General features: G+C 45.2%; 1 long non-coding RNA gene across 1 annotated transcript; it reads right to left on the reverse strand.

Annotated features, from left to right (window-relative positions):
- Positions 1-347: 347 nt before the first annotated feature.
- Positions 348-910, reverse strand: LOC144390420 (uncharacterized). Its single transcript, XR_013454457.1, has 2 exons — positions 774-910; positions 348-675 (listed from the first exon to the last, which is right to left on the reverse strand). It is a non-coding gene; the product is annotated as an uncharacterized LOC144390420 (long non-coding RNA).
- Positions 911-11,123: the final 10,213 nt, after the last annotated feature.

An 11,123-nucleotide genomic window follows, 5' to 3' on the forward strand; every position in this document is an offset into this window, starting at 1 on the left:
CTTTTTCCCGTCGTTCTCCCGTGGCAAATCTATCTTCATTAGCTGCTCACGGCCACTTCTGACACCATGTTGTACCTTGCGTATTCTTATAATAAGCAGGCGAGGCGTGATATACGTTTCATGAACTTTTAATGTCAACTAGCACAGTCCGCTGTAATGCTACCCGGGGTCTGCCGCGCTCCGCACCGCGCATGTCCCTCAGCACTGACTAGGGAATGCTGGGTGATGGAGTTCTTTACCTTAACAGTAACCAGTAACATCTAGTAACATCACAGCTACTACACTATTATTAGGATACCAACCAGGACATCAATGAATTTATAGAGAAAATGAACATTTGACACATGTTTATGCAAAGAAAGAGCTTTATTAACAACACACAAACAACAACTACATACAAAGTGAGGATCTGCCCACACTTTGGTAACGGCGGTTTAAAAACTACAGCTCAGTAAACTGTCCTTTTGCCTCCTCGGGGTTGTAGACCGTCACTGGCGCCGTGTTTTCCGAGGCAGGTCTGTTGTGCAGGCGGCTCGTGTGCGTGTGGCGACCGTACAATCCACCCGAGACCCCGCCAACAACGCCGTCCCCTCCGTCCGACGTGAGCTCCACGGTGGCGGATTTCCAGAGTTCCACCTCGTCATCAGCCAGCACACTTTGTCTCGATTCCAGCAGCTGTAAAAACAACAATGAATCAGTACTGTGTGATGCGTACGGACACAACACATCGATCAATGCACCTGAAACAAGTCAGCAAATAAACTCTGACCCACTTTCTTCTCGCTCGACTCCGCGCTGAATCCTTCGCAGCTTCCGCCCGCAGTGAGCGTTCCGGCTGAACCTGAAGCTCCTGCGTCCCATCTCACAATACGTCTCACTGGCGGCTGGAAAACAATTAAATGAGTGTGGTATGAATACAAAAAAAATCAAAATCAAGTCACAGTAACATTTAACAAGGAAGGAGAAACAGTAAACAGTGTAACTTACACACAATGACGTCGTCTAAATCTGGACTTTTCCCGGAGCAAATACGAGGTCACCGCCTCATAATGAGGCGAGATTAGTCTGTGAAAACAAAATGTACAGTTATGATCGGTATCCATACGTATATATTTCCTTATACCGCAGAATGAAAGCATATTCTGTAAATCTGACCCTTGCTCCGGTTCGTAGCGCCTGTAGTTTGTCTCGGAGTTGTGAAGACGGCGCACCGCTTCCTGTAAACGACACGGCAAAGAAAACACACTTTAATAAAGCTGTTTCTGCTCACTTGTAAGGCTACTAGGGTACTCTTAGCTTAGCTTGAGGCTATGCTACTTTGGCTTAGCTTGCAGTCATCGAATGTATTCTTACCGCTATCTTGGGATCGTGCGCCCGTCTCCTCTTCTTTGAGTCGGTTCCTCTCCTCCATGGACAGAAACCCGCAGTCCCGAACGCTCCAGTGGAGCGAACCGCTCGTTGATATCGGCAGTTTGTTGTTGGAGTTGACGAGACGATCCACTGAGAGCTTTCAGCAGCTTCTTCTCGTCTGTCTGCGGACTGGCCGAAAGTTGGTGACCGCAGAGAGGAGTTGAAGGCGAGTTGAACGCGAGACGTCGTCCCGCCATTATTCACGAAGCAGCAAAAACCAAACAAAGGAACTGGAGATACAGCAGTACTTGCAAGACGAGCATACAAACTGTATCAGTCATGCCTATGACCTCACACGTGATTGGACGAGGAGTCTAAGGGTCCTCCAATCACATACGAGGTTATTGTTATACGGAAGGACCAGTATTTTAGGAAGACAAATGTTGGGACTTTGAAACAGCTGATATGCTTTATGTAAAGCAGTGTTTTGGTGTCAGCAGAACGACTTTCCCTAGAAAACTGTACAGTGGTGCCTCTTTCTCCATTCCACCAGACAATCTTGAGTCTGACATACATGCAATGTTGACAATGTATCATCAGATGTACCCTTGTGTCACTGAGGTTAAATGTTTTGCCATGACATGTAAACGGGTAACATATATGAATGTAACTTACTCAATCGATAGATGCAGAGCATAAAGGTCAGCATGTGTTCATGCTAAGTGATGTGGAAACACTAACAGTTTTGAGGAACCCGTCCTTGACCCTCTAGCAGAACTACGACCAGCCATTATAAAGCAGTTTATAGTTGTTAATGTTGTGTCAAAGGATACGGCATTTAAACATGTTCTTGCACAAGTTTCCTGGCTTCATCTCCACCGGACAGACATTTTTATGGAAAGCCAATAGAAGTTTGGGGCTTGCAGGGAACAGACACGTCATACAGCATCATTTCTGCCAGTTGAGCGCATTGCTAGAAGATGTGTGGTTAATACATCCTCTGTGCATTTAAGTAAGACCAAAGAAAAGGTCACTGTAGTCCTGCCACTATGCACTGTAGTTGAGCTCTAGGAGACTGTGATCTCTGCAGACCCCTCATGCTGATTCAAATGTTGTTTGCATGGAATGCTCATTTTACCTTGATTAAAACTAATTTTTTAAAGAAGTTATTTTGTGTATCTTTTTTACATAACATTTGCCATTGCTAATGGCGTACACAGTAATCTAGCATATTTGAATTAGTCTATAATTAGGCTACTGAGCCTGATCTATTTGTACCAGAGATTTTCTTACCTTTTAAAAAATGTCACCTGGGCTAAAACTCCCTCTGCGACCCTGATTTGCGTTTGTATAGCTCACAGCATTTTCATTTACATGTCAAAGCCTCCCCTAGAATTAGGAGGAGGGGGGACAACTGCCAAGGGAGGCCCATGTCAATTTCTGACAATTTACGGCAGTTTTCAGCGTTGCCCGCAAATTGCCACAAACCTAAAATTCCACGACAATTTACAGTGCCGCATACTTCCGAAAATCCCACTTTTCATGGAGTGAGACGCCAGTCATGGGGCGGCATGATTACGTGGCAGTCTGTAAAGACGTTATGGACAGGCTGGGGCTGTTCCCTGCAATTTCGGCAGGCTAGGTTGAGGCCCGGAGGACAGGCCTTTCACATAGGGGCATCGGCTCAAAGAGCCAGATGGCTACTGCCGAACAGCGCTGGAGGGGTGCAGGCCGTAATGAAGAAGGTATTGCTGGAGCAGTACGTGGAGGGGCTCCCTTTGCGTCCTCTCCCCTTAGTGGAGGTTCCGTTCGAACAAATCGGCATGGTCCTCATCGGGCCATTTCACCGGAGCGCACGCGGATATCGCTTTGTGTTAGTCCTTATGGATTACGCAACACGACATCCGGAGGCAGTGCCGTTGCGCAAAATCTCTGCAAAGAGTGTCCTGAACCTGTGAGCAAAGCTCCACCCACTGGGTAGGATGTCACGGGAGAATTTTCTCAGGAACGGCAATAACAGCTGTACGACGGAGGAGCCAGGCTGCAACAATTCACACCAGGAGAAAAGGTACTTGTATTACTTCCTTCTTCTAACTCCTGGCTAAGCGGCAAAGGCGGGATGTCAACTATGAGGTAATGCAGTCTGACAGGGGCGGAGCTACGCAAATATACCATCTAAACCTCCTGAAAGCCTGGAGAGAGGTGGAGTCTGTTTCTCTGCTTGTGTCCCCCCCCCCCCAATATTGAGAAAATACCCATTTGCCCCCCTAAATATACAGCAGAAAATATGTAAAATATATGTTTTCCTTTTATGAATCCTGTCTCTTGGCTCTGTGCGACTCCTTAACCGTGGTTCTCGCACACCGCTGCACGAACTTCAGCTGCTGGTGAGGAGAGACAGACTTTTCTCCATCCTCTGTTTTGTGCTTCCCGGAGATGTGGCTTTGTGGATCGATGCCGGACTCCGCGCTTCAGCTGGCGGGCTTCCAGCTGCTCAGAGTGGACCGCGACACGGAGCTCTCCGGCAAGACGAAGGGTGGAGGAATCTGCTTCTACTCCAACAGCAGCTGGTGCAACAATGTAACGGTGATCCTACAACCCTGTGTGGAATCCTTCATCATGAACTGTAAACCCTTTTACTCCCCCGTGAGTTTGCTCAATTCATCCTGGTCGGTGTTTACAACGTGCACGATGCACAGCGGACACTCACCAACCAGATGCGGCGTGTGGAGCGAACCAACCCGGACCCCTCAGTTATTGTCCTCGGGGACTTTTACAAAGGAAATCTCACCAGAGAGGAGAACACGCTGGATCACTGTTACACCAGCCCAATACCCGCTTTAAGGAAATGATGGGGAAGGGAATTCATTTCACTATCGGGCTGCTCTTGTAAATCTCTTAAGCCTCTCCAGTTGATTCAGAATGCTGCAGCACGTGTATTAACAAGAACAAAGAAAAGGGATCATATCACTCCTGTATTAACTTCTCTGCACTGGCTCCCTGTTAAATCAAGAATAGATTTTAAGGTACTTCTCCTCACCTACAAGGCACTTGCTGGTGAGGCACCGTCGTATCTTAAAGAGCTTGTAACACCTTATTGCCCTACAAGGCAGCTGCGCTCCATAGATGCTGGGTTACTAGTTGTTCCTATGGTTTTAAAAAGTAGGCTGGGGGCCAGAGCCTTCAGTTATCAAGCTCCTCTTTTGTGGAACCAGGTTCCACTTTCAGTCCGGGGGGCAGATTCGGTCAGCTCTTTTAAAGTAAAACTTAAAACTTTCCTCTTTGATTCTGCCTAATAGTTAGGGCTGGCTCAGGTTAGCCCGGACCAGCCCCAGGAATTGCATGTATTATACATTGTTCATTCTGTACACATGGCATCCATTGTAGTCTGTCCATCCCGGGAGTGGGATCCCTCCTCTGACGTTCTCCCTAAGGTTTCTCCCCTTTTTTTTCCCCTCTTGTAAGGGTTTTTTCATTTTTTTTTCAAAGTTTTTCCTGTGCCGATGGAGGGTTTCGGGACAGAGGATGTTGTATGTGTACAAACTGTAAAGCCCTCTGAGGCAAATTTGTAATTTGTGATTTTGGGCTATACAAAATAAATTGAATTGAATTCTGAACCCCCCAATGTCTAAACCATGGTTACACCCTTGTTTATTCATAAGGAAAAGTGTAAGCTAGATGTCGATTCCTGCCAAGAGGAAACGCAGGTTGAGGACGGTGTTGTATAGCCGGATACTGTGTAAAACAAAAACAGTCAAAAAGATTTAAAAAAAAAAAAGATAAAAAGAATGTTTCCGTTTGATATGTAAAGCTGTTTTCCTGTATAGACACTTAGTAGTGCAAATAGCGCCTTGAGGTGTAGAGCCGTTTCACGAACCTGCCTTGAGGTGTGAAGCCGTTTCACGAACCTGCTTTAAGGTGTGAAAATGCTTTCCTGAAAAGCGCTTAGTAGCGCAAATAACGCACAAACCTGCTTTGATCGAGTTTCCGAACCGAAACTGCGATCGACGCAAACGAAACTCCGGTGACGCACATTGCTTCTGCTAAAACATGTTGGTTTATATACATTTCTAACACACATCTTTTTCTTCTTGCTCGCACACGAAGACGGGGAATCTAGCTCATTAACTATTGATGCACTGCCTTTTTAACCTTTAGGGTTTGAGAGATATAACTGCTTTTATTTATCCTTTATCCTTTCCACTGAGGGGCCTCCTCCAAGGGGCTGAATGACAAGAACACCGCTTCGAAACCTGCAGACACCGGTGAGTGCCCTTATCTTGATACATAGCCCCCCAAGGGCATTAGGGACCTAATCGGTATGTGAGGACGAGCTCACTCGACGGAGGGGTTACAGGTCAAACATATAGGTCCCGGGTGAGAACTTAATCAAAAGGTTCCTTAACTCAAGAAAGTGTTAGAATGAGTATCATGAATGTATCGTCTTGACAACCTACTTCACCATCATCCGCGTTAGATATTGGGGGGGAAGATAAGCAATACTGTGTGTACCGAACAAATACGAGTCAGCTAAAAAACCTTAAGGAATATGATCGATATTAGAACTCACTCGCTAATAACGATGAGATGAACAGTGACTAAAAAAAAAGTAGTTCCGCTGCTGGCGAAAACATAAAACGCACGACTTAAGAAATAGGCATAATACGACTCGCCCTTGTAGCTGTAAGTCCTACTCTTAAGGAAGTTGTCTTCCTCACTCAAACTACTATAGCTTGTCGCGACAACGGCATACATATTCTACAATGTATGAGCATGTTTTTTTATACATCAGCGCATACTAACCCTTCCATGGTGTTAGTATGTGCTGAATGTGTTTTCACATCCATCCCTCTCCGGTCCACCATGTGTCATCACCATCACCTGCTGGTGAGTATTCATCAGCTGTACCTCATTTTGCCACTTCTACCGCCATGTTTAAAGGTTTCTCAGCACGAGTGTCACATCATCCCGTGGCTCCTGCTGCGCCTTGTCATGTTCCTATAGGACTCAATTGCGACATACAATATCAGAGTGAACAACCCAATGAGATGACAACACATCACCAGTCAGGCACTTCGATCCAAAATCAATGCACGCGAGAGAGAAGGCGGAGCCGTTGGATGATGCTGTTTGGCGTTCAGATTGCAAAACATCCAAATAGCATATTTCAAATGAACATTTCAAAGTTTGAAATCGAGGGAAGTGCTCACAACGTCTTTCATAACAATTAATAATAATAGAGAAATTACATTGGTCATTCATTGCATTTCTGTGTAGTTAGTTCAGTATTCCGAAGAAACAAAAAGAATTCAATTTAAACCGATGAGTAAACCTCTTCACACATTGAGCTTAATGGAGCAGCAATGTGATCACAAGCAAAGCAAGTGTGGAAAAGGCGCCTTTTCTTATGATGCACCACGTTGAGGAGGAGGAGGTCCCTAATATTCCATTTACCCATAGCACCTCAGCTATACAATGACTATTTGTTAAATCGAGCTAAAACATTTCAACTGAATACAAATCTAGCCAACATTCCACAGGGAGACGGGAGAGAAGGGAATACACATCCAAATGTAACCCTTGTTTTATGGTAATCATCTCTGACAGACATTTGTCAGATTAGTCTTCCACACACACACCCACAGTTAGTCACCACCACATGTATTCTATGCTGCTTTGTGCGCTTCCAGTGGTAATACAGCAGGTTGCATTGTGGGTACGTGCCCTCCAACCATTTCATTTCCACACCAAGCAAATGATTCTAATACGGGAGCATGAAATGATCCCTTCAGGGAGAGGCTGCATGTACTCCATCAACCTCGCCAAGACAGCAGAGAGAACGAGGCTTAGAAGCAATAACATCCTAGAAATACACCTGTACTGCAGCCTTTTTGCTGACGTTACTCAAATTCTGGGGGCACGCACACGAGACACAACCTTCTTGATGTACATGTGTTTATCAAAACAAAGCCAATAAACGATCACTTGGTATTGATCATAACACTTGGCTAAGAGCAAATCCAGATGGTTTAGAATGTTTGGAGAATCTGGATTTCACCTCTTAATATACAAGAGAAACGATGAAGCGTGTTGCTGCATCAGGACCAACACAAGTGTGAGTGTGTTTCTGTCAGAGTAGTGAACTTGTGCTCGAGTAAGAGATACGCTCCGCGTGTCTTTATTGAGCTGCTAATGTAACGTGACAGGACGTTTCCCTGCCACCCTCCACTAATGTGAGAAATGAGCAATCTGATCGTAATGAACACACTCCACCATCTCTGGTCTGGCGCCGGAGCTTTTAAATGGATGGCGTTGATATTTTTGGAATGAGGCTACCAATTGTTGTTGGAGGAAGGATCCTTGACTTCAATCTCATAATGCAGAAGTTCTAGTCTAAGCCTGATGCATCATCACCGACATAAAGGACTAAAAAAGGTTTATCACACAGGGGGAGACGACTCACAGACCCTTTACAAGTGGATGGATTCATCGCGAAGTCACACATTGGTTTCTGGGCGTACATTTGCAAAGACTTGAGTTTGGTCATCTGGCGGTTGCCATTTGGGGTCTTTTTTGGAACCAATGAATGGATTTTCGGCCTGCGTGTGGAACGGCTCTGTGACCAAAGGAAGCCCCCCCCCCTAAAGCATACCCTGCTTTATTGCCGACTTCAAATAGAAACATAACTTCCTAAATGAAAATCCAGTCGTCAATTCAGCCAGCCTGTCTGGCTCTGGATACCACGTAGCCTCCCCGTCTAAAGGAAGCCGATGGGTTTTAATTGCAGGTCCACCGACCAGGTGTTGATACGTGACGCGTTAGGAGTGAGAGGCGAGCTGGTGAACATAATGTCGCATGTAGCAGCAACAAGTCTTAGTTTGTCTCTCAAAAGAAATTTTCAGCCAAAGTATTTCCCGAAAAATGAATGAAAAAATGCTATGCTGGCGTTTTTAGTGTTAGTGCTGAAAACAGAGCTTTATAGAGTTATATTTTAGGGTAAAATGTCCTGTCTGCGCAGTGGATGTCATCATTTCTGTGTTGAGCATCAGTTTACATCATGACGGGTCTTTAAAAAGCTGTGCGACTTGAGCCGGACGGACGCGCTTCATTAAAAAAGCCCGACCGCGAAGGAGAAGCTACATTACACACATGAGAAGTGAAAAGTTGATTGTTCATTACATCAGCCTAAGTTTCAGAGGGGAGGCAGCGAATCAAAGAGATGAAATCCTCCGTATTAACAGCGGAGTGACGAGCTCAGGGTAAACGCAAGATGAAGGCAGCACGGTTTAACTCTGTTTAGCTCATAGAATTTTAAACTTCTCATAATTAAGGCCAACATATGGAATTAAATGAGAAACTGTCTGCTGTGTTGGAGGGGGGAAGGACAAATCCAGAAAATTGTTTTCCTAAGTCATTAACCTTAGAAATAGTGGAACAAGGGAAAGTTGATACATTTCTTATATTGTCAATTCCTATAATATATGGCAATAAATAAATCCTGGTCACTAATGAATGCAGCCTTCAACAGCAGCTCACATTGTAAATTCAGTTCACTGTCCATTTTCAAAAGCTCTAATTTCATCACTACAAGAAATACATCATTATATTCAGTTTTGGCTGCTCAATGTTTCATCCACCAATCGACTCAACATTGTTTTCACTTTTCCACAGTCAAGGTCTTCAATACAAAAGCGCAGCATTGTAGAAAGTGTTTACCTCAATGTTTTGTGCCAGTTGCCACATATGCCGTAGCCTTTCGTCTGCAGCACTCTATGTTAGTTGTGCGGCCCCGTCTGGGGCTGAGCTGTTTTTGAACGAGCCAATGGCTCGGCCCCAGTGGTAGATGAAGAGTTTTTATCGTTGTGCTCATCATCTTTCAGTAAAAGTGGAATCTTGACTTGATCTGCAAAGCCCTGAAGACTACAGTACTCCCCCGAGCTCCGTATGTATAAACATTGAACGTATCGCGTGTGAAACTTTACCAACTTTTGTATTCAAAGTAAAAAACAGAAGGATTGTCTACAATAAAACTAACCTTCATCTCATGATTTATTCTCTGGATTTGAGTTCGTGGTCTCAAATCTCTAGTTACAAGTCTTCTTCAATAAAGCGTGATGTTCATTTAGTAAATGGTGAAGAAGATGGGGCAGGTTTACTGTGAAAGACGTGCCACTGTCGCTACCAGAGCATCTCCACATTTATGCATCTCTATAAAAGTAGCTGCTATTCCTAACAAGTCCACTGGTGGTCGCACTCTGTGAGTGAGCTCACGCATTAGACCAGGGGGACCAGGCCGTGCACCAACACAGTGCTGCTAGATCCCATTTTTTATTCTCTCAGCCTGAAATATATATCATGCTCTGGAGGAGAAGCGTTTCTTCCTAAATTAAATGAAATACGATTATCTTCGTTTTCTGTACTTTGTAATTGTTTTGGCTTTTGAGGCTTTTACTGTCAAGCGCAGCAGGTTGCTGGGCAACAGGAGCGGTGGAGGTAAAGCCGATGACGCAGGCAGGAAGTCCCCCGGTAGGACGGACCGTCCCATTTCAGAGACCGCTCGGTTCAGCCTGTGCGGTTGTTGGAGGACGCAGCCCAGGTAGACCAGAAGGCTGCAGGCTACAAGGATGCAGCCTAGCAACTTTGAGACACAGCTCACAACTCTAGACTCCCGCTCCTCTTCTTCTGTGGTGTTTTAACGGCGGCTTGTATCCCTTTTGTGGCATTACTGCCATATTCCAGTTCCTAACACATCATCAGACCTTTCATCTCACAAAAGATTTGTGAAGCATCTTCTTCCCGGCTTACTAGACCCCCACTCAAGTATTTTGTTTAGCTGTTTTCCTTTCGTCACTTGTCTTTTCTCAGCTGCTTCTAGTACAGGTGATAACACGGTGAACAGTTTCTGGTACCTGGCAGTGTTCACAAAGGTTCTGGCTGGATGCTTCCCTCATGTGGTAATGTGCTGCGTATGTGGTTTCTTATTCTTGACATTAGAACTTCTACTCTCCGGTTTCCTCCCCTGACTTTTACACTGCTCACTTTGTCCTGAATTGAAGGTACGTGTCTCCCCCTCGTCTCCTGGTCCCTTTGTTGTTGCCATACCGTTAATATGTTTCCTGATGGCAGCCTTTCCCTCTGCTTTAGCTAACTTAATATTTATGTGCACTTTGTTTTCGCCCCGCTCCTCCGTCTCTACCGCTCATTTTCAAGGGGAAGACATCGTTAACCAACTGGGTTCAGCTGAGGCTGATTGCGCCTCACCTGAACCCCCCCCCTCTACAGCTGAGCCCACCCCATGCCCCGCTGCCACAAACACACAAATCATGAAACAACTGTTTTATTCTGTGAACATGAAATATTGGGCGGCAATATTAATAAATAAACTGCAGCGAGTAGGTTCAGCCATTTTACCTTGTCATTAGAATCTCTAGCATTCCTCTATCTCACTCTCCCTCTCTCCCTCACACACACACACACAACATGACTAAGCGATACAAACTTCTCCATCCTCCCGCCTCTGTAATCCTCTTGTATTAGTTCCAGTGCAGGCTGGCACCTCATCAAAACTGCTGGACGCGCCAGCGCCAAATGGGTTTGAGGTTGGATAAGTCCTTTCCTCAAGGGGCTCCAAATCCTCAGAGTCATATCTCTTGTTAGGATGGCAATACTCGAGACAGGACGGATACACTAAGTCCGTCAGAGCTGTGAGTGGTGTGAGCTACGCATAGGTTTGACTTTTTTGACCTATTGCACAGATTAGATTTTTAGGTTTA

Source organism: Gasterosteus aculeatus, chromosome 21 (assembly GCF_964276395.1).
Source record: "Gasterosteus aculeatus chromosome 21, fGasAcu3.hap1.1, whole genome shotgun sequence".
NCBI lineage: Eukaryota > Metazoa > Chordata > Actinopteri > Perciformes > Gasterosteidae > Gasterosteus > Gasterosteus aculeatus.